General features: G+C 39.5%; 1 long non-coding RNA gene across 1 annotated transcript; it reads left to right on the top strand.

The window, feature by feature from the left end:
• The first annotated feature begins 10,253 nt into the window (after positions 1-10,253).
• On the top strand, positions 10,254-13,547 carry LOC122341203. Its single transcript, XR_006250447.1, has 2 exons — positions 10,254-11,259; positions 12,873-13,547. It is a non-coding gene; the product is annotated as an uncharacterized LOC122341203 (long non-coding RNA).
• The last annotated feature ends 11,096 nt before the right edge of the window (positions 13,548-24,643 follow it).

Genomic DNA, 24,643 nt, shown 5'->3' on the forward strand with positions numbered 1-24,643 from the left:
CGTCTGTGTTTGTTAATGCAATAAGATACATGAAAGAATCTGTTTTGAAGTGTCATGGCGATGGGCGATGAGGATGTTGTCGGTGGAATTCCTCGAGGAGAGCAGGGTCCAGAATGTCATTGTGGGAGACCCAGAATCTCTCCTTGGGTCCGAACCCTTCCCAGTCTAAGTAGTATTGTAGTTGGCCATTCCGGGAGTCAAGGATTACATGGACCTGGTAGATCGTGTCACCGAGGATTTCAGGTTGGTCTGGAGGAGCTGGCGGCTCTGGGTCTGTGGAGGGAGGAAAGGTTGGGTCAGTGTATCAGTAGTGGGTCAGTAGAGAGCCATGAAATGTTGGGGAAATCCGGTATTGAGGTGGTAGGTTTAGGCGATAAGTGACTGGATTGATATGAGAATGGATGGTGGATGGCCCTATGTAGCGGGGACTCAGCTTCTTGCAGGGCAGTCGGAGGCGGATATCTCTGGTGGAAAGCCATACCTTGTCCCACACCCTCTTGCTCTCCTGGAACCAGTGATTCACCGCCGGCACTTGGTGGCTTCACCAGACCATAGAAATAGGGGCGGTTAACCTAGGAAGCATTGAAATGGGGTTAAGCCAGTAGAGGTTTGACGGAGTGAATTCTTCATGGAATGGATTTTCCGCTCAGTCTGGCTGTTCATCTGGGGATGATAGCCTGAAGATAGGCTGACTGAAGTCTCAAGGAGTTGGAAGAACACCCGCCAGACCCTGGACATGAACTGAGGTCCGCTGTCTGAGACGATATCCTCCCAAAATTCCGGAATACGTGGGTGAACAAGGCTTCTGCGTTCTGGAGAGCTGTGGGAATAACTTTCAATGGGATAAATTTGCAGGCTTTGGAAAATCGATCAACGTCGACAAGGATAGTGGTGTAGTCCTGAGAAGAGGGTAGATCAGTGGAATAGTCGACTCTGAGAGGAGTCCAGGGTCAGCTAGGAATGGGTAATGGTTGAAGTTTACCTTCAGGCAAATGACATGGAGTGGTGGTGACGGCACAGACTGACTATCCTTGGCTGTACCATGTGACGTCGTTGGCCATATCCGGCCACCAGTACTTCTGCTGGAGGAGCGAGAGGGTTCGCCAGCTGCCAGGGTGTCCAGAGCCAGGTGAAGTGTGCGCACTATCCAGGAGTGGAAGTCGGCAGCTCGTTGGTACATATATAAGACCTGGAGGCTGGGCACCTTCTGTCCTTTATTGTAAACATAAGGGCAATTGTGCTAAAGGTATGGAACACGCCTTAAAAATCTGTATAAAAGACACAGCCGAAAAACACTCTCATCTGCAGAGAGATTTTTTTTCTGTATAAAGTCTATCTTTTGGCATCAAAACCCTTCGACTGAGTCTGATTCTCCGCGAGAAAGAAAAGAACCACGACATTGGCAACTAATTGAGCTCTAATATGGGGTATTTGTGATATGGAAGGACAAAGGGAGACGTTACTCACCATTGAGCGAGGCGGTCGGATGGGGCAGGAGCTGAGGAGATGGGTTGCTTCTCCACAGTAGAGCCACAGTTTGTTGCGGATTCGGTGCCGTCTTTCCGTAGCATCTAAGCAATAGGAGTCTGTTTGCATTGGCTTCTCAGGAACTTGTGAAGGTGACAATTCTGGAGTGGGACAACTGGGCATAAGACTAGTCAAAGGCACGCAGAGAGGTGTTGGGACACAATCAGTTTGTGATGGACCAAAAGAGGGGTGAGACCAAACCAAACACATCTTTGAAATGGTCGATGAAGTCAAGACAATAAAAAACCACTTGACTTGACATTTCAACTACATATAGCTGTGCAGTACATAGTGAAATGAGACAACGTTTCTCCTGGACCTGGTGCTAAATGAAGTCACACTTACAACAAGATACACAATACAGAAGAACTCACATACTGAGCTAAGACAGTGTCTTAGCCACATAAAGTGCAAAGTGTGCAGACTAGTGAAAACAGCAGGGGAGTAGAGTGCAAACCCAGTGTGCAAACAGTGCAATGACAAAATCAGTGCATGGCAAAGACATATGAAGTGCACAAAAATAAATATGATGTGCAAAAAAATAAATATGACGTGCAAGAATGCTTATGGAACAGAAAGTCCATTCAGGTGTGGCTATTAAGGAGTCTGATGGCTTGTGGGAAGAAACTGTTCAGCAATCTGGTTGTGAAGGGCCGAATGCTCCGGTACCTCTTTCCAGATGGCAGGAGGGTGAATAATGTGTGTGAGGGTTGTGTGGGTTCCTATGCTATATTGTGGGGGATTTTGCGGATGCAGCGTGTGGTGTAAATGTCCATGATAGAGGGCAGAGAGACGCCAATTATCTTTTCAGCTGTCCTCACTATCCTCTGGATGGTCACTATCCTCAATACGGTGCAATTCCCAAACCAGGCAGTGATGCAGCTGCACAGGACGCTCTCAATGGTCCCCCTATAGAACATAGTCAGGATGGGTGGAGGGAGATGAGCTTTGGAATGTTGAGCTGCCTGGAATGTTGTCCGGTCCAGCAGACTTCTGTGGGTTAACTCTATAAAGTGTTTTCCTCATGTCAGCTGTGGGGAAGCAGAGTACCGGGTCGTTGGTATTAGGGGTGGACTTCCTCACCGTTGTTTTTTTCTGTGCCTCAAAACGTACGTAAGATAACGTGCGTGAAAACGTTCAGCGCATCTGGTAGGGAGGCGTCACCATCACAGACAGGTGAAGTTGTCTTGTAGTTGGTGACCCTGCTATATACGCTGTGAGTCAGTGCTGTTTTGGAAGGCCGTGGATTCTTTTAGCATAAGCGCACTTTGCTTCTCTGATAGCTTGGGACACATTGGCCCTTGCTGTTTTCAGGGCCGCCCGGTCCTTTGCTCTGAAGGCAAAGTCTCGCACCTTCAGGAGAGCACGCACGTTAGCGTTCATCCATGGCTTCTGGTCTGATGAGTGGTCTGTATGATGGAATCAACATAACAGATGTGGTCTGAGTAGCCAAGGTGGAGGCGGGGCTCCGCACGATACGCGCCGGGAATGTTTGTGTAAACAAGATCCAGCGTGTTCGCTCCTCTTGTAGCAAAGTCCACATGTTGATAGAATTTAGGGAGCACTGTTTTGAGATTTGCATGGTTCAAATCTCCGGCGATGATAAACAGTCCATCGGGGTGAGCATTCTGCAGCTTGCTAATACTTAGCATTAGTGCTGGGTGGAATGTAAACTCCGATAGTGTAGACGGTAGTGAATTCTCGAGGTAGATAAAAGGACTGCATTTGACAATAACAAACTCCACTAACGATGAGCAATAGTTAGATATAAGCAGTCCTTACACCATTCCGTGTTGATATAAACACACGCCACCAGTCTTACCGCACAGTGCAGCATTTCTGTCAGCACGAAATGCGGTTAGCCCGGTTAGCTGAATAGCGGTGTCCAGAACTTTCCGTAAAGACAAAGACGCAGCAATCCTTATACTCACGCCGTGTAGTTCGATGTTTATTAAGTACATACAACACAGGTGAAATGGTTAAGTGACATGTTCAACACACGAATCTTCCAGCACGGGTGATAGAGTAAGTTCACATTCACAGAGTTCCAGCACATGTAAGATTCACTTCCCTCAATACAGGTGTTGGTTTGTCCACAGGCACACAAGGAGAGAAAGACGACAAAACGATGAGGAGAGGAAACAGTGTCCATGTGACTTTGAAACCAGCCGGTGAGTGAATGCCAGAGGTGAGTATAAGTAGGGTGTGTTGATTGCGGGTGCAGGTGTTGGTAGTTAGAGCTCAGGTGATGGTTCACGGGGCGGTGTGTTCGGGATTGAGTGGGCAGTGACTGATCTTGGTGATTGGGACTGAAGGAACGTGCAGTAGGTGTGACATAAAGAGGTTTGTTACTTGGTTACGAATACAAAAGTTAAATAAACAGAAAAATCGAAAACAAAAGGTATAATACCAGTACATGCTTTAAAAAACAGCCTAAGATAGTCTAACACAACTTTTTTAAAAGGTAGTGTCTGTTGCAGATACAAAGTTAAATAAAATAAAACTGATCTGAAAACAAACTAAATAAAGCATAAGAGACAATCGATACAATAATAAGATGCATATCAAAATCTATGTTGCAGTTTAAAAAAGTAGTTTGTGACAAATTACAAAATAAAAAATCGCACCGTGATCTAAAAACATATTTGGTTATTGTTAAAACAACAGCATATTCCACTAATCAAAATCTTATATCATTACAATCTAGGAAAAGCTAAAGTTTGCCACAAGTTAGAAAAGTTAAACAAAGAGGAAAAAATAATCCACAGTATCTAGATGGTGATCCAGCAGATACTTCCTTGGTATACATTCCTGGTGTCATCAAAAGACTGCACAGAATGAACAAGCATCTGCTCCTGAACCACACCTGCTAACTCCTGCCTCTTTGCACATAACCCTGTAAGGAGAAACCAGCACAAAGATAGATTTTAAACAAACAGATCTTTTAACATTAGCACAAAGGTTATATTTAACTATATATATATATATATATATATATATATATATATATATATTTATTTATTTATTTATATTTAAGAAATCTTTAAAATTTCTTAAATGATTTAACCATTATTGCTGTTTTAACATGAATAAAGTTAAGAGTTTTTCATTTTAAAAATAATACTATTTTCCTTTTACACAAAACACATCCAAACCACAAGAAAATTTTATTTTAGTTATTCACATCTTAAAACTTGTTTGGTGTGGTAGTTGAAACACCCCAAACAAGTATGACACCACAACGAATATGAATGATATTGAATGTTTTTAGGACTCTTAATTTTTAACTCATAAATCAACTTTTGCACTAGTGTTATCTATCTTTGAAACAGACATACAAGTCTAACCTTTTTCAACAAAATGCTAAATATTGTGGTTCACACACCACAATGAAACAAAAGATGGTTTGAAAATGGACTGCATGTGTCAATATCAGATTAATAAAGAATGTAATAAATAAAACTGGATCTGGTTATTTGAACTTTTGAGAGGTGTTAGATAAAAAGTTGACAGATTTGTTATAAACTAATTGTTTAAAACAGTGGAGCTTACACATTTATCTCTCTCTCTCTCTCTCTCTCTCTCTCTATATATATATATATATATATATATATATATATATATATATATATATATATATATATATATATATATAACCAGTGAGGACATAAACAAGTATTATTACATAAACTCATAACTCAGAGTGATTCTTTGATATTAAATTGACTAAAGAAATAAGTCTCTTCAAAACACAAACTTTTCTTATGACTTTTTAAATGTTAAACAACCATATTGGTTTGTAAAAAACACTGAAACATTTAAATAAAGTTAACAGTTTGAATGCATAACACATTCCAACGAGGAGTAACAGACCCCTGTGCCATTCACCTATGGATTCACTACAGACGTAGTCTGGCCACTCAATTGCAATACACATCATTCACACACATCACACAACGTCATCTCACTGTGGACTTTCCTACTTTCAAGAGGAACCAGGGGAAAACCCCAAGCACACACCTAGAGACATCATCAAGAACTTCTTGTCTACCGCATCAGGATGAAAAAACCTGAAAAAAATGTTAAAGCCCTTCAAACAATGATCTAATGCATTCACCACTTAAAACAATGCATTCAATAAAAACCTGGCCCAAGAGGCAGATGGAAAAAACCTAGATGATACTTGAAACAGATTAAGAGGGAGGAAAGTAATTATTATTCACCACAAATCTAACTCTCTCAAGAACTTTACATAAATACTGTACACGAGATTGTGCAGAAGATATATTTGAACATGAAATTGAGGGCAGCACAGTGGAAAAAAGATTTCATAGTGCAATGCTCAAGTAGATATGTTATCTTATTGAGTCTTTGTAATAGGGAGAGTTTACATGCATGTAGTATATAAAAATACATAAATACAATAAACACAAGGTATTACTTTTGTCATATTCATACTTAATAAAAATGTTCACTGATTATTCCAGTTCACTCCAGCTGTTTAGAAGTTGTTTAGTAATTTTATAGTCAGTTTGGTGCTTTCCATGTCTTTTCCAGATTTTCTCCAGCTTGTAGCAATACTAATGTTAATGTGTTTGACAAAACTACTGTCGAAACCAATAGTGGTTCCAGTTGTGCCATGAATCCTATTTTCCTATTTTCTCCAGCTTGTAGCAATACTAATGTTAATGTGTTTGACAAAACTGCTGTCGAAACCAATAGTGGTTCCAGTGGTGCCATGAATCCTATTCATGGTGGACACAACACTGAGGCTGTCATTATGGCAGAGTAAGTTGTGTGTTACAAAACAATTTAGTAAACTAAATAAAATAAGATTGTCTAAAATGAGATTTATGGCTCTACCATAAAAATTTCACCCCCACCCCTCCCTCCTGACCCATATCTGGACACCAGTTTATGTACACCCCCACCCATCTAAGATGCCAGGTGTTTATTTACTCTAGTGATCTAAAGAAATTTATGACTGTTTGGGAATTTGTTTTTGTGTGTATGTGCTTTAAATTCTTCTTTTATCCGATTTTAGCTTTACCTCGAGCAGGTAGCAACGGATCTGGGCATGAGTTTAACTTTCCGGTCACATAACACACAAACAAGAATTCGTAATAATGAAACAAAATTTATTAAACAGTACCTACTAATTGACAAGACTACACTGAGAAGACGAAACATACACACACACACACACACACACATACACATACATTCATACACACATTCACGGGTTGGAAGGGAAAATGGATAATTGTCTGTCCAAAGTCTGTTAGCTAGTTCTGAGATCGCACTAAGAACACGAACAAAGCAAAGTTAGGTTTTAGCTTTGCTTATGTGTGTCTGCGCCAATTCAGTAGAGATGAAAAGGTAGTTTTACCGCTCGGCTTGTCTGGGGAAATCCCAGCTTGCTGATTGGTCAGGCTCGTCCGTGGGATGACATGGTCGGGCTTTCCCGGGCCGTTTGAATGAAGTCTCTCTAGCTTGGTGGTTCGCTTTGGATAAACCGAGTTGGTTACGGAAGGGGCAGTGAGTGTCCGTGGAGTGATGTGACGGAGCGGACCGGAGTCGAGGGTATCGGGTCGTTCTTGTTCAGAGTCTTCTAACTTCTCCCAGTTCTGAAGTTCCTCCGTTTCCTTGGCGATTCCTGCAACAACCCGAATTCCCCTGCGACTCCCGGTGGTTCCGAAGAAGTTCTTCTCGACTCCGCTCGACTCGTCTCGACTCCACTCGATGAGGGAGCTCTGTTCCTGCATTTTGAGGTGCAAGTTTTGGGCCGTGCCCTGGGCAGTTGTCCAATCCTGAGGTCGAAGGGGCGTGTCCACGCCTGCTTTCGACTCCGGTTTCGTGCATACTTTATCCCAGTTAGAACTGACATCCTGCACTTCTGTTTCTTATCGAAAGTTTATAAATAGGATACACTGTTGTGCATTTTAACAAACACACCTATTCATTCACCACGATATTGGAAACATCATCAGCTTCAACGTGACACCAAACATGCATTATCTAGCGCTTATGGAACGCTATCTGTTAGCGGATTATTTGAAGATTACACAGCGGTTTCTACATACATCACAAAACATTTATTGAACAGTCATTTGCAAATGAACCTATATTTGTTTGAAAGGAAGGCATTTAGATTGTTCGTTTAGTAGTTTTATGTGTGTCCTGGCAGTTCCTTTGTTGTAGCGAAAAGGAAAAGGCGCGCTTTTGAGGAATGTATCTTGGGACAGAGCAAGCCTCCCTGGGTGGGAGTTGAAAGTGTGAGGCTGTCCTGACCACGTTGATTCACCGCGGGAGTCTTATCACCTTTTGACTTGGTGGCTCGGTAGAACTGGTCCCAGGTCAGTGCACCGAACGGGTTATCGGGCTGTCGACCAGATGTTGCAGTTTCAGTCATCCCAATCTTGACGTGGGTACTCTCGGATTGGCCGAGCTCACTACAGCGACAGTCCCTTGAGAATGTTTGGTAGACTTTGTGGCGCTCTGCATCGCTCTGCGGACCATCTTGATTGCCTTTATGGTCCGGGGTGTGCGGAGGATGCGCGGTTTTACGACCTGGTTCTAGAGCGATTCCCCCTTTTATGGTTCGTGTCTGTTCATCAAGGCCCCACAAAGCAAAAGTATCATCTACGTCTGTTAAACCAATACGATACATGACCAAATCTATGTTAGTCTGTTTTAACAGAGGTATGTTAGAGTTTGATTTAACTTTTGTATCAGTAACAATCACTTTTATTTATATAGCGCTTTTAACAACACAGATTAAATCAAAGCACTGAACAGCATAAAATAGGAGAATACAATGATAGGGATGTACAGGTCCTTCTCAAAAAATTAGCATATTGTGATAAAGTTCATTATTTTCTGTAATGTACTGATAAACATTAGACTTTCATATATTTTAGATTCATTACACACAAATGAAGTAGTTCAAGCCTTTTTATTGTTTTAATATTGATGACTTTGGCATACAGCTCATGAAAACCCATAAAATTTGCATATCATGAAAAGGTTCTCTAAACGAGCTATTAACCTAATCATCGGAATCAACTAATTAACTCTAAACACCTACAAAAGAACTCCCAGCCTGGTTCATTACTCAAAACCGCAATCATGGGTAAGACTGCCGACCTGACTGCTGTCCAGAAGGCCATCATTGACACCCTCAAGCAAGAGGGTAAGACACAGAAAGAAATTTCTGAACAAATAGGCTGTTCCCAGAGTGCTGTATCAAGGCACCTCAGTGGGAAGTCTGTGGGAAGGAAAAAGTGTTGCAGAAAACGCTGCACAACAAGAAGAGGTGACCGGACCCTGAGGAAGATTGTGGAGAAGGACCGATTCCAGACCTTGAGGGACCTGCGGAAGCAGTGGACTGAGTCTGGAGTAGAAACATCCAGAGCCACCTTGTACAGGCATGTGCAGGAAATGGGCTACAGGTGCCGCATTCCCCAGGTCAAGCCACTTTTGAACCAGAAACAGCAGCAGAAGCCAGTCCAGTCCAGTGTCAAGTACCCACAGTCAGTGATGGTCAGGGGTGTCATGTCAGCTGCTGGTGTTTGTCCACTGTGTTTTATCAAGGGCAGGGTCAATGCAGCTAGCTATCAGGAGATTTTGGAGCACTTCATGCTTCCATCTGCTGAAAAGCTTTATGGAGGTGAAGATTTCATTTTCCAGCACGACCTGGCACCTGCTCACAGTGCCAAAACCACTGGTAAATGGTTTACTGACCATGGTATTACTGTGCTTAATTGGCCTGCCAACTCTCCTGACCTAAACCCCATAGAGAATCTGTGGGATATTGTAAAGAGAAAGTTGAGAGACGCAAGACCCAACACTCTGGATGAGCTTAAGGCCGCTATCGAAGCATCCTGGGCCTCCATAAAACCTCAGCAGTGCCACGGGCTGATTGCCTCCATGCCACGCCGCATTGAAGCAGTCATTTCTGCAAAAGGATTCCTGACCAAGTATTGAGTGCATAACTGAACACAATTATTTGAAGGTTGACTTTGTTTGTATTAAAAACACTTTTCTTTTATTGGTCGGATGAAATATGCTAATTTTTTGAGATAATAATTTTGGGTTTTCATGAGCTGTATGCCAAAATCATCAATATTAAAACATTAAAAAGGCTTGAACTACTTCAGTTGTGTGTGACGAATCTAAAATATATAAAAGTCTAATGTTTGTCAGTACATTACAGAAAATAATGAACTTTATCACAATATGCTAATTTTTTGAGAAGGACCTGTATAATGATGAGGTTGAACAATTGTGCAGGACTATATGTGATAAGTAAGTATTTAGGGGCTAAACTTTTCAGGCCTTTTAAGTAATTAACAAGATTTTAAAAACTATTCAATGTTTGAAAGGGGGCCAATGCAGGGTTGACAGAACTGGGCTAATATGGTCATACTTCCTAGTAGAGACCTGCGCGGGACAGATTTTTCAGTCCCGCTCCGCCCGCTCCCGCAAGGTTCAGTCCCGCTCCCGCAACAATATAGATTTTTTTTTCCCGCTCCCGCCCGCAATATTCAAGTTTTGTCCCGCTCCCGCCCGCATGTAAACATTAAAACTGTGCACACATGACGCTTCAGACCTGAAGTTCCAGACTTGTGGCTGCTGTATGCGAGTATTTTGCTGCATTTGTCGCAGCTTGCAAAGGGAAGGTGCTTTCCATACCGTCACATACTATAGAAAAACATTTCCAAATATCGGATTTCCCTTTGTTTGGCTTTGTAGTTCTGTATGTTCCTTTCTTTAATAATGAACTAATATCTGTAGCACTAAGCGCTCCACCTGTGTCATGCTCTTCAGACATTTTGCCTCCGTGTGGGTCTTTGTTCCTCGTAAGAACCACGTGAGAATTTACGTTATTTTGAGTTGTTCGTGTTGCTTTTGTGCAGCAGATAAATAATATTTTATTTCTTTTTAACAATTTAATTTTAAGATATTTCCATTTTGCGGGAGTCCCGCAAATAATTTTATTCTCCCGCAACCCGCACACACCAGGACCTTACCGCCCGCACCCGCGTTCACATATCAAATTTCGTCCCGCGCCGCACTGGGTTGCGTCGGGTCCCGCGGGTCTCGTACTCCCGCGGGATTGCAGGTCTCTACTTCCTAGTTCTACTAAGGACTCTAGCTGTTTTGGACCAGCTGAAGTTTATCAAGAGTGCAGAACAACCACCCAATAAAGCATTACAATAATCTAACCTAGAGGTAATAAACAAATGAATTAACTTTTCTGCATTTGATGTTGAGAGCATTTGTTTTCCCCCTCCTTTCTTAATTGTAAAGAAGCAACTTGTGGCGATACGGAAAAAAATCTGTACCGGATCTTTCACCTTGCCCTCAATTATGCGGAGGATAACGTAAGACAATTATATAAAAGGCGAGGAATAAAGTGAGTGCGTGTGTTAGAAGGAATTTGGTTCATTTAATTTGCTGTTGCAGTTTATGTACTGGCCTTTTCTTATGCATAGACCGGTGCGATCGCCAAAGAAACCACGACAGAATTGGTTCCGCATGATTTGCCAATTGCAACAGAATCCCAGACGAGTTACCTGCAGGTATTTCTTATTTTAAAGTTATTCCATGTGAACCACGCCAGTCCTTCAGATTTTCTAACTCTTGCATGATTATTGTCTATTTTGCAGTTGTTTGGCCATCCCTCAAGCCGAGTGCTTCACACAGGCAATACGCACCGAACACACGCATGTACGAAGCCCGAGACACACAAACACAGACACCCAAACATAGTCACCCCATTGGAAGACTATTTTGTTCAGTTGTTTTGAGACTGTTATAATTTTTTTTTCTCCTCTTGAACTGAAACTGGACTTTGGAGTCTCAAAGTATTATTTTTTCCTTTGACTAAAAAAATTGTACTAAAAACAAAAAAAGAGTGGTTATGTGTATATGAGTGGTTATGTGTATATGGTTATATGCTGGAAACTTTATCATTGTAATTTTGGTTGTCTTCCCCATTTTTTTTTCTTATTCTATAAAAATTTAAGTTTTTCAGATCTCAGTGAATTTAACTTTGATTCTTTTCTTCTTTTCCCTTTTATGCCTCGTTATTGTGTGGCTGGCATATTTGTGTATCGTTGGCTTTAACTGGCTGAGTTTTATCTGGGAGATTAAATAATACTATTACTATATATAAATTTGACATATGTATGGTCTTGTCTGGCGCCCAAACAAAATATATATAGGTTTCAACTTAAGTGTTAAAATCGCCAACAAATTAGACTTTTTATCTGCACCCAGTATTACTCAATCAGAAAATCAGCAAATTATTTGGTGAGATCTATATGGTGGCCTGTATACAGTAGCCAGTATAAACATAACATGGGATTTATCACTAGCACATGTTTTTCTACATAAGATGCATTTATATGCAGCACCAAAACTTTAAATAAATTATATTCATAGCCTGCCCTCTGACAAGTAGTGAGAATATTATGAATTGTAGCAACACCTCCCCCTTTACCTTTTAGACATGACATTTTGTATAGCAATAATTTTGGGTTCATTTAAAGTAATGTATTAATCTGGTTTTAACCAGGTTTCTGTCGGAGAGAGCAAATCTAGGTTCTGATCATTGATCAAAATCATTTATATTAAGTGCTTTTATAGAAGGGATCTGATATTCTGCTGAACTTTTTTTTTTTTTTTTTTTTTTTTTTTTTTTTTTTTTTTAAATCCCTAATGTTGAGTTGGCCGTTCTACAAATAAAATCTTTAAATCCTTTTATGTGATTTGAAATCTGAATTTGAAACAATGTATTGATCGTTAAAAGAGAATCAAGAGCTGCTTTAAGGTTTTTCACATGAATACCAAGGAAATAAAACATTAAACATATGGAATAAACCATTTTTAGATTGAAACATCTGAACCAAAAGTATTCTCTATGTTTGTTAAAACCAATACAATCCAAACATACGCTACCCTTTTTTAAAAGAGGTAGGGTATAGATTGTTACAAATACAGAGTTAAAATAAGAGTAAATAAAGACGATCAACTTACCAGAATGTGAACAAAACATATCAGAGGAAATTAAAACAATAAGATCTATAAGATCCAAATCTAGTTTGAAAAAGATATATAGTTTGTCAGCAGGATGTCGGGTTGTATCTGCCAGATAGCTGTGACTTTGTCAAAAGTTAGAAAAGAAAATTTAAGAAAATAAAAAAATTAATGAACAACCAGTCCCAAACCCCTCTTGTGACCCTGTCACGTATAATCTTGAGCTTCCTGCTAATTATCATATCTCTCCCTCTTTCCATGTCTCCCTCTTGAAACCGGTCCACCCGGACACCCACCTCTAGACATTGATGGGGCTCCCGCTTATCAGTTGAAAGAGTTGCTGGACTAAAGACGAAGAAGCGGTCAGTTCCAATATTTGGTGGACTGGGAGGGTTATGAACCCGAGGAGAGATCATGGGTACCCGCACAAGACATTCTGGATTCAAGTCTGATCGAAGAGTTTCATAGAGCCAGAGCCAGACCCGACCAACCAGCACCACGACCACGAGGACGACCACGTCAAGCTCCAGGAGTCGCTCCTAGAGGGGGTTCTGTAACAACTAGCCAGCAGTGGGAGCCCTCGCCTGAGTACTAGGTGTGCTCACACCCTCTGTTTCTTCTCTGGTTATAAAGCCCACAAAAAGGAAACAGTCAGAGGCCCTCCATGTGTTCAGTGCGAATTATTGCCAGTTTTTCTGCCTTACTGAGTGTTGTAGTTGGGATTTTCTGATTGCCTGTTCTGTGTATGAGTTTGCCTGTTTCATGTTTCTTGGACCTGCCCTTTTTTATTGTTTGCCTGGTGTGGGCAGTTGGGATGTTCTGGACTCAACCCATTGCCTGTCTTCTGACTATTGTTTACTGGATTACCCCTGTACTTGGTGAAAGATTGGACTGCCTATTTATTACTAACCACCCGCCTGTCTTGACGTTTCTGATTGCTGCTTGTAATTTAAATAAACAGCTCCATATAGATTCAACCTTGGCTTCCGCCTCCTCGTTACAATTTTTAAAGAGGTTTAATAACCACATGGCTTACTTGTTGTTTTTTTTTTTGGTTTTATTTAATGTTCAGGTGTAAATGTTGCTTTTGGGGTCCAGATAAATCTTTATGGCAGACAAGTAGTTGTATACTTACTAAACTATTGACTTAAATTATTGAATGCATCATATTATCATTATTTCTTTTTTTACCCTGATAAACTGGTAATGAATTTTATGGTAAGTGACACAATAAACACTTCTCATTCTATGTGTGTAAATGGTGGTGCTAAAACATTTGAGAATATTCTGCATACCAACAGATTTTGTCATCTAAAAATGACAATGCTTTCTGACAAAATATTTTACATATACCTAGATTTAGACTTCGTACTAGATTTCAAATTTATGCCTGACGTTTTTGCCAAAAAAATATTTAAGCTAAACAAGCATTTATAGCTGTGAAAATTTAAAACCGCTTAAAGTTCTTAAAGAAACAGCCAGACATGATAACACAGAGTTACTCCCCTCGAGTTGAATCAAAGGCTCAGGTAATTCTTAGTTTATTTGTCTGGACATACTACAGACTTGTGTCCAAATAAATGTCAATGCCATCAGAACTATGAAAAGCAATACAAACTTATATTAACTCTCTAAAAGTGATGTTTGCGAAAATAATAATAAAAAAATAATTTTGGTTAATAAACGAAAAATACATACAAATGAATAAATGAAGTGCACATTCAACACGTAAGAAAAATACACTTAACATATACGGTAAAGCAATTAACATGATAAACACATACCTCATTGGCCTCTCTCAAGAGGAATAAACTTGGATGGATACAGTTTATTCTTAAACAAACAACCAAAAAACAAAACAATATAACTTCTTAGCTTCTTATAACATAACACTTACAACATGTTGCTAGCACAGCACCTCGTGTGGCTGTACTTGTAGTGCACCGGAAACAACATCTTGATTGCAACAGTTAAATAATTCCCTAGCTAAACAAACAGAAATAGGTTCTGCTTTTTATGGTTTTAATTAAATAATATAAAATGAATTGACATGTACTAAACAAAATATATACTACTTATGAACGTTTTAACTGTAACGTGCATATTATGAATTCAAATATGAGAATTGCCTCTAAAGGCTAAAGAACCAGTTTGCTAGAGCAAAACCAAAAGTCCTCACACCTAATACTGTCTAAAATTCTGGCTTTCGCTTAAAACAAGTTTATTTATTTAAGCCATGTTTAGAGACTGTTGAAGGAAACAAGAAGTTTTCCAGATTTTTTAAGTTTGCCTTGTTAATTTGAGTAGTACCTTGTATTGTGAACACATTGTATTGTGTTTGATATCAAGAAGAGACCACACAGAATATTGTACTCTTTTATTAGATAAGAATAAGATATACAGCATGCGTAGTATTGTATTCACTTTATTGAATAGTAGAAAGAAATACTGTTTTATATTTAAAAGTAGTTTGTTGAGAAAAAATATTAAGCATAACATATGTAAAATTTAGTTAAAGTATAGCCAGAGATAAAATATGTATTAGTCAGAATTTTGAAGAATAGGAATGTTACCGTTGAGTGCTGAGTTTCCAAAGCAGAGAAGAAGACAGATGTCTTCACAGAAGATCTTCACAAAAGAGCAGAATGATAAGATGGTGGTCTTTTTATAGTGAGCTTGTTGAGAGGGAGGTTACCAGCTGTATGGGACTTTCCCAAAAGTGACATGCACCTGTAGTCTATAAAGGAGGGCTACACTTAGAAGTGAACCAGAAGTTAAAGTTGCATCTCGGCGACATTCTTCTCCGATGCCAGACAGCCTTGCCACGACGCCTTCGAATGACTGAGCTTGCAGATTATATGACTTTGTTTTTATTTATACTTTAACCTATATAAATAAACTATATCTTATTATAACCAATACCCTTGCCTGCCAAAACACTCGAATTTCTAGACCTTGAACAGAACAGACCAAGGAGAAGTCTTCTGTGACCTGTCTTTTGAGTATGATTAAATGCTTATGAGATAAGACAGACTCGACTTACTTTACCTAACCCGAGGATAAACAATATAAGGTAGAAGGTGCAGAAGATTTAAGCACTATAAAACAAAGATAGCGTTCCCACGCATCTTCACCTTATACCACTACATTATTTTCTACTTAAACCCATCACTATTTATACTATGCAACAGAGAAACATTAAAGATCAGGGGTTGTGTCACATGACTGCTTTGTACACACATCGGGAAAGGCTCCAAAGGACATAGCTACCATGATTCTAAAAGGATTATTGTTTCATTATCGTATACTGTATTATTTTCCTGCAGAAACTCACAGGTGTGTTTGCCCAAACTCTAAGAATAGTCATCATCTAAAAACATATAATGAAAAAGTATAGAACAGCATCAGTTAGCGGGGTATGCCATCATCATTAAAACTTTAACATTGTTTTTGAATAGAGGATTTCATTATTAGGTATTGATTATACTGATTCATATTTTTGTTGTACAAGCATATTTTCTGTATAAAAGACAGCGCTTATTGACTTTATCAAAGACATAAAGTTTAATGTTATGATTCTTAACTGCGATCACAACAATTCAACATAGCCCCCTACAAAATCTGTCAACAGTGGGCCAAACAAAACTAAGTTAGCGCATGCCTATGACCAAAGGGAAATATACCTAATTATTTAATACCAATTGGAAATGTAGAAAGAAACAACAAATAAAATGTGAACATCGTCATCTTAAACAAAAGCTCTAAATCTAGTGACTAGGCAAAAAGTCATATATAATTCAAAGTTTACAAACATAATCACGAGTGGGTTTTGTCTGTATTTCTTAGTGGTTTGGTGTCTTGAGATACATATGGTTTTTGTTTATACAAAAAAAAAAAAAAAAAAAAAAAAAACTTTGTGTCGATTGTTTATCATGTTTATTTGGAGATAAAATTGTCGTAAAAAGGCATGCCAATTTAGCCAAACACTCACCAGAGTTTTTCTGATCTTTTATTTATTTCTATAAACATTGAACACTGACGTCTCTCAGAAAGGAGGCTTCACGTAAAGACAATAGGTTATCCCATAATTATTTTATTTGCTTGTCAAAAATAACAATAACCTAAGAAATTGTAATAAACTTGTAAATAAACTGATGTTTGTGTTGGATGGTATAAATCCACATTCTGATGCATCTAAAGCATTAGACAAGCACGCAAAAAGATTAAGAAGTCACAATACTCGTGCAAAATATTGAATAAAACACAATGAATGAATGTAGACATGATGAATATGTTTTCATTGCTCGTTAAGACATTTGAACATCATAGTTCTTAAATGTGTTTGCATTAAGAGAATCTGATGCATTCAGTAATTTAGTAGTCTTTTAAAATTACATGTTTACTACATATAGTCAGGCTGTATGAAACTACTTGACTGCCATAAAGATTTATCTGGACCCCAAAAGCAACATTTACACCTGAACATTAAAAAAAATGTAAGCCATTTTAAACCTCTTCAAATAATTTGGAAATGTTGATCTGTGAAATGAGAGAAAGTTCAGTCATACATTTAAAAACTTAAATAGATTCAAAGAGTTGTAAGAAAAAGAAATTGGGCGAATTAACTTTTTTTGTTTTATTGTCTTGAACACAGAAAAATGTAAGGTGTTTTTATATTGTCATCTAAAACTATAGAAAAATACTACTTACACAGTGTGTCACAATGCCAGTTTGTTTAGCACCATCTTCTATAAAAGACAAGAATGGTGTGTTTTATAACTTAAATAAAAATTGTGATACATTTTTTAAATGTATGATAAATGTTTTAGTTTTAGTTTGTTTTAGTAACATACAAAGTCTGATCATACAGTATTCAGCACAAACTGGGATACAATAATATGTGAACATCATGGGTTTGTGTTTAGCAGATTTTGAGTACAGTGTACAAGTGTGTACAGTTAACCCAGACGCAAGATATTCACAAAATGATTAATCAGACTACAATTTACACCCATGTTTGTTTGTCTAAGAAAAAAAAACATGACTTGTATGATTGAATGTATGTTTGTGCGCTTGTGTTGTAGAGGGGGGTCTAATGGCCTCTCAGAGAGGATTGCAAATTTATGTTTATGGCACATTTTTGGTTTTACAACAGACTACAAACACAAACACCTATGCACCCCTGGAATTCCACTTTTACAACAGGATATGTCTATTTTTAGATCAAAGGGTGAACATGCTATTATTATTTTTGTTATTGTCATTAAACCATAAATTATAGGTCATAAATAATTCCTGACGTTTATGCGTGATAACTTGGTTTTATATATATATATATATATATATATATATATATATATATATATATATATATATATATATATATATATATATATATATATATTTGTTAAATACATTACAAATAAAATATGAATAGAAAATAGAAATAAAAATAAAGTCATTTAAAATCTGCACGCTTGTAGCTCAGAAACATCATGGTGCAATGCAAAATCATCTCATGGCTGCAACAGACCTACCTTCAGGTATATTCCAGAGTGTTGATGTCATACCATTGAAGAAAGTACCTAGATCTGGATCCCTTCTCTAGGCTCTATATAAAAAAGAAAAACACATCTTCTGATAAGATATTCTAAGATGTCTCCTTCTCTGCGACCGGAACTCAGCACTCAACGGTAACATTCCTTTTCTTCAAAGGTCTTACTAATTTCATCTCTGGCTATTCTCTAAATAAATACTACATATGTCGTTTTATATTTAGTGTATTTTCTCAATAAACTACTTTTAAATACAATGCTATTTCCTTTTTTACTCTTCATTAAAGTAAATGCAATACTATGAGTGCTGTATTTCTTATCTAATAATACAATACTGTATGTGTGGTCTCCTCTCCTTGTTAAACAAGTATCAAACAGAACGCTATTTTGAGCTCTAATTTTAGTGTTTCCGAGCTAACTCAACTAACTCAAACTAACTCAAAACAAGCCCGAAATGCTTTAAAAGTTGTTTCTCAGTCAGAGAAGGGTTTTTCATGGAGTTTCAAATTAGAATAAGCCTTTTCAGTTGTTTCTAGTTTGGGACACAGAAAGTCATATTAGAGCTCAAAATGGACAATTTACTTAGTTTTCCCTGAGCAGAAATGCTATTTTAGTGTTTCTGAGCAAATTAACTAAAAACAAGCCCGAATTGCTTTAAAAGTTGTTTTTCATAGAGAGAAGCCTTTTTTTATGCAGTTTCAAAGCAGAACAAGCCATATCAGTGTCTTTATTTCTTTTGGACACAGAAAGTGTCCAAAAGAGTGTCCAAAAAGTGTCCAAAAAGTATTAGAGCCCGAAATGCACAATTTGCTTAAATTTCAAATTCTTTGACTAGAAATGCTGTTTTAGTGTTTCTGAGCAAAAGAACTCAAAACAAGCCCAGAAATGCTTTAAAAGTTGTTTCTCAGTGAGAAACAGCTTTTTCACGCATTTTCATAGATAAACAAGCCTTTTCAACAAGTTTCTAATTTTGGACACAGAAAGTCATATTAGAGCTCAAAATGCACAATTTTCTTACTTTTGAACTTCTATGAGCAGAAATGCTGTTTTAATGTTTCTGAGCAAATTAACTCAAAACAAGCCCAGAAATGCTTTAAACGTTGTTTCTCAGTGAGAGAAAGCTTTTTCATGCAGTTTCATAGATAAACAAACATTTTCAGTGTGTTTCTAGTTTTGGACACAGATAGTCTTATTACAGCTCAAAACGCAAATTTGCTTAGTTTTCAACTTCTATGAGCAGAAATGCTGTTTTAGTGTTTCTGAGCAAAAGAACTCAAAACGAGCCCAGAAATGCTTAAAAACTTGTTTCTCAGTAAAAGAAAGCTTTTTCATGCAATTTCATAGATAAACAAGCCTTTTCAGTGTGTTTCTAATTTTGGACACAGAAAGTCATATTAGAGCTCAAAACGCACAATTTGCTTACTTTTCAACTTCTATGAGCAGAAATGCTGTTTTAGTGTTTCTGAGCAAAAGAACTCAAAACAAGCCCAGAAATGCTTTAAACGTTGTTTCTCAGTGAGAGAAAGCTTTTTCATGCAGTTTCATAGATGAAGAAGCCTTTTCAGTGTGTTTCTAATTTTGGACACAGAAAGTCATATTAGAGCTCAAAATGCACAATTTGCTTAGTTCTTGACTTTTTATGAGCAGAAATGCTGTTTTAGTGCTTCTGATCAAATGACCTCAAAACAAGCCTAGAAGTGCCTTAAACGTTGTTTCTCAGCAAGAGAAAGCTTTTTCATGCAGTTTCAAAGCAGAATGAGCCTTTTCAGTGTGTTTCAAGTTCTGGACACAGAAAGTCATATTACAGCTCAAAATGCACAATTTGCTTACTTTTCAACTTCTATGAGCAGAAATGCTGTTTTAGTGTTTCTGAGCAAATGAAGTCAAAACAAGCCCAGAATTGCTTTAAACGTTGTTTCTCAGCAAGAGAAAGCTTTTTCATGCAATTTCATAGATAAACAAGCCTTTTCAGTGTGTTTCAAATTTTGGACACAGAAAGTCATATTACAGCTCAAAATGCACAATTTGCTTATTCTTTAACTTCTATGATCAGAAATGCTGTTTTAGTGTTTCTGAGCAAAAGATTTCAAAACAAGCCCAGAATTGTTTTAAAAGCTGTTTCTCAGTGAGAGAAAGCTTTTTCACGCAGTTTCATAGATAAACAAGCCTTTTCATTGTGTTTCTAGTTTTGGACACAGAAAGTCATATTAGAGCTCAAAACGCACAATTTGCTTACTTTTCAACTTCTATGAGCAGAAATGCTGTTTTAGTGTTTCTGAGCAAAAGAACTCAAAACAAGCCCAGAAATGCTTTAAACGTTGTTTCTCAGTGAGAGAAAGCTTTTTCATGCAGTTTCATAGATGAAAAAGCCTTTTCAGTGTGTTTCTAATTTTGTACACAGAAAGTCATATTAGAGCTCAAAATGCACAATTTGCTTAGTTCTTGACTTTTTATGAGCAGAAATGCTGTTTTAGTGCTTCTGATCAAATGACCTCAAAACAAGCCTAGAAGTGCCTTAAACGTTGTTTCTCAGCAAGAGAAAGCTTTTTCATGCAGTTTCAAAGCAGAATGAGCCTTTTCAGTGTGTTTCAAGTTCTGGACACAGAAAGTCATATTACAGCTCAAAATGCACAATTTGCTTACTTTTCAATTTCTATGAGCAGAAATGTTCTTTTAGTGTTTCTGAGCAAAAGAACTCAAAACGAGCCTAGAAATGCTTAAAAACTTGTTTCTCAGTGAGAGAAAGCTTTTTCATGCAATTTCATAAACAAGCCTTTTCAGTGTGTTTCTAATTTTGAACACAGAAAGTCATATTAGAGCTCAAAATTCACAATTTGCTTAGTTTTCAACTTCTATGAGCAGAAATGCTGTTTTAGTGTTTCTGAGCAAATGAAGTCAAAACAAGCCCAGAATTGCTTTAAAAGCTGTTTCTCGGTGAAAGAAAGCTTTTTCATGCAGTTTCATTGATAAACAACCCTTTTCAGTGTGTTTCTAGTTTTGGACAAAGAAAGTCATATTACAGCTCAAAACGCACAATTTGCTTAGTTTTCAACTTCTATGAACAGAAATGCTGTTTTAGTGTTTCTGAGCAAAAGAACTCAAAACAAGCCCAAAACTGCTTTAAATCTTGTTTCTCAGCGAGAGAAAGCTTTTTCATGCAATTTCATAGATAAACAAGCCTTTTCAGTGTGTTTCTAATTTTGGACACAGAAAGTCATATTAGAGCTCAAAATGCACAATTTGCTTAGTTCTTGACTTTTCATGAGCAGAAATGCTGTTTTAGTGTTTCTGAGCAAAAGAACTCAAAACAAGCCCAGAATTGCTTTAAAAGCTGTTTCTCAGTGAAAGAAAGCTTTTTCATGCAATTTCATAGATAAACAAGCCTTTTCAGTGTGTTTCTAATTTTGGACACAGAAAGTCATATTAGAGCTCAAAACAGACAATTTGCTTACTTTTCAACTTCTATGAGCAGAAAGGCTGTTTTAGTGTTTCTGAGCAAAAGAACTCAAAACAAGCCCAGAAATGCTTTAAACGTTGTTTCTCAGTGAGAGAAAGCTTTTTCATGCAGTTTCATAAATGAAGAAGCCTTTTCATGCAGTTTCTACTTTTGGACACCGAAAGTCATATTAGAGCTCAAAATTCACAATTTGCTTAGTTTTCATCTTCTATGAGCAGAAATGCTGTTTTAGTGTTTCTGAGCAAATGAAGTCAAAACAAGCCCAGAATTGCTTTAAAAGCTGTTTCTCGGTGAGAGAAAGCTTTTTCATGCAGTTTCATTGATAAACAACCCTTTTCAGTGTGTTTCTAATTTTGGACACAGAAAGTCATATTACTGCTCAAAACGCAAATTTTCTTATTTTTCAACTTCTTATGAGCAGAAATGCTGTTTTAGTGTTTCTGAGCAAAAGAACTCAAAACAAGCCCAGAACTGCGTTAAATCTTGTTTCTCAGTGAGAGATAGCTTTTTCATGCAGTTTCATTGATAAACAAGCCTTTTCATTGTGTTTCTAGTTTTGGACACAGAAAGTCATATTAGAGCTCAAAATACACAATTTGCTTAGTTTTCATCTTCTATGAGCAGAAATGCTGTTTTAGTGTTTCTGAGCAAAAGAACTCAAAACGAGCCCAGAAATGCTTAAAAACTTGTTTCTCAGTGAAAGAAAGTTTTTTCATGCAATTTCATAGATAAACAAGCCTTTTCAGTGTGTTTCTAATTTTGGACACAGGAAGTCACATTACAGCTCAAAAAGCACAATTTGCTTACTTTTCAACTTCTATGAGCAGAAATGTTCTTTTAGTGTTTCTGAGCCAATGAAGTCAAAACAAGCCCAGAAATGCTTTAAACGTTGTTTCTCAATGAGAGAAAGCTTTTTCATTTAGTTTCATAGATGAAAAAAGCCTTTTCAGTGTTTCTAGTTTTGGACACAGAAAGTGATATTACAGCTCAAAACGCACAATTTGTTTAGTTCCTCTTCAGGAACTCGAGCTGCGTCACAAACGCTTTGGGAACGCCTTCGGCGTGAGCCGTTCTGAACCACGTGTGAAATCTGTCCAATGGAGAGGAGCGACGTCATGGACGAGATGACGTCGCGGACCAGGAAGTATAAAGTCACGCTCTGCGATGCCGGCACCAGCTTTCTGCTGTTCAGTAAGCGCTACGTGTTATTTTGTATTGTCTATTTGCTGTCTGTTTGTCCAGCTTAAATATTGTATTATGGCTGATATTCAGGGGCTAGAGAGGAAATTTAAAAAGGGTGATCCGTCACGTTTCAAGCGGTGTGCTGATCCCTGCCCTCGTTATATCACGAGTGGGGACACACACAGCTTGTGCGTGGCGTGCCTGGGAGCGGAGCACGCGGCGTCAGCCCTCGAGGGGACTGATTGCCGCATTGTTCGCAGCTACCACTGCGAACACTCCGCTCCCGGAGGGCTCTCTTCAAGGAGGGAGCCTTCACCGGCGTTCCCAGAGGTGCGGGACCCGCTGCCGCCGAGGCGGAGCGGCGAACGCACGGCTGGGGATCGCAACTCGATCTGGCGGAGGAGATGGAGACGGGCTCGTCCTTTTCTCCGTCAGAATCCGCCAGATCGGGCGCTCGATCCCGTGTGTCGAAGCCCGAACCGGCTTCTTCGCCACGGGGAGACGCCCACTGCGTTCACTCTTCCTCCGAGGAGGTTGATGTTGACGTGGTGGACGATGCGCCATTGCGCGCGCCCAGTATGAGGAGCTCTTGGAGGTGGTTACTCGTGCGGTAGCTAGACTTAATATCGATTGGCCCGACGAGCAAAGTGCTCAGCCTCAGAAGTCTAAGTTAGAGGATAGATTTCTGAGAGCGAAGCAGCCACCTCCAAGACGGAGCCTTCCGTTCTTCCCAGACCTCCACAGTGAGCTGTCGAGGTCCTGGGAAGGCCGCGACTCGCTCGCGCTTTTTCCCCACCGCTGTTAGTTGTTATAGCAATGTGGCGGGAGTCGCGGAGTGCGGCTATAAGGCGATGCCCCGGGTAGAACAGTCGCTTGCTACCTATCTGTCCCCCGGTTTGGCATCGTCTTTGAAGGCTCCGACCTTACCATCGAAGCCGCTGTGAACAACGTCGGCTTTGGTGGCTATAGACGCGGCAGCAGGTCTGGCTGGGTCTTGCATGCACACAATGGCGGTGTTGCAGGCATACCAAGCCGACCTGCTGAAAGAGGTCGATGAGGGAGAGGGGGTCAGGGCCGATGACATCGCAGAACTGCGTCGGACTGCTGACCTCTGCCTCCGCGTCACAAGGAGACCGCACGTGCTTTGGGGCGGTCTATGTCATCCCTTGTGGCCGCGGAGAGGCATCTCTGGCTGACCCTGTCCGATATAAAAGTGCGGGACAGGGTCTGCCTATTGGACGCCCCCCTGCAGCCTTCTGGCCTATTCGGCGACTCTGTCAACGAGGTCGTCGATAGGCACCAGGAGGCCCGTAAACAGGCGGCGGCGTTCAAAAGCGTCCTCCCACGTCGATCTCAGGGGGCATCAGGACGAGAGATGCCCCCACCGCGTGCCAGCTCCTCATACAGGCGAGCGCAGAAACAGAGCTCTGGGCCGGGGACTTCCAGGTCTAAAGACCTGAGGGCCTTTCTGGACAGGAAGTCCGCGGCCAAGAAGCCCTGAGATGAGTGCTCCAGGGCTTCTGAGGGCTGCCCCTCCTGGGGAGGATCAGGTTATGCCTGGTTAGACGGCCCCCGTTCCTCCTCAGTGCCCTCAGGGAGTAACTCCGCTATCTCTGCCCTCGTGCCAGAGCGCGGAGGCTTCCAACACGTTTCCCCAGCCGGATCCACCCGAGGGTGCATCACGGCCAGGAGCGCTACCCCTGCGGGGGTCCCGTTTACACCTAGCCCGGTGTCTGCCTGCCGGTCAGCCGCTTCAGGCCACCGAGTCACCCGTATCTCATATACCAGAGGTCAGCTTCGAGAGGCTGATTCCCTTAGTAGATTATTTAGCAGCATGGAAACTTCTGCCAAATGTATCTCAAAGGGTCATACAAATGAT

The sequence above is a fragment of the Puntigrus tetrazona genome, unplaced genomic scaffold (genome assembly GCF_018831695.1).
Source record: "Puntigrus tetrazona isolate hp1 unplaced genomic scaffold, ASM1883169v1 S000001170, whole genome shotgun sequence".
Taxonomy (NCBI): Eukaryota; Metazoa; Chordata; class Actinopteri; order Cypriniformes; family Cyprinidae; genus Puntigrus; species Puntigrus tetrazona.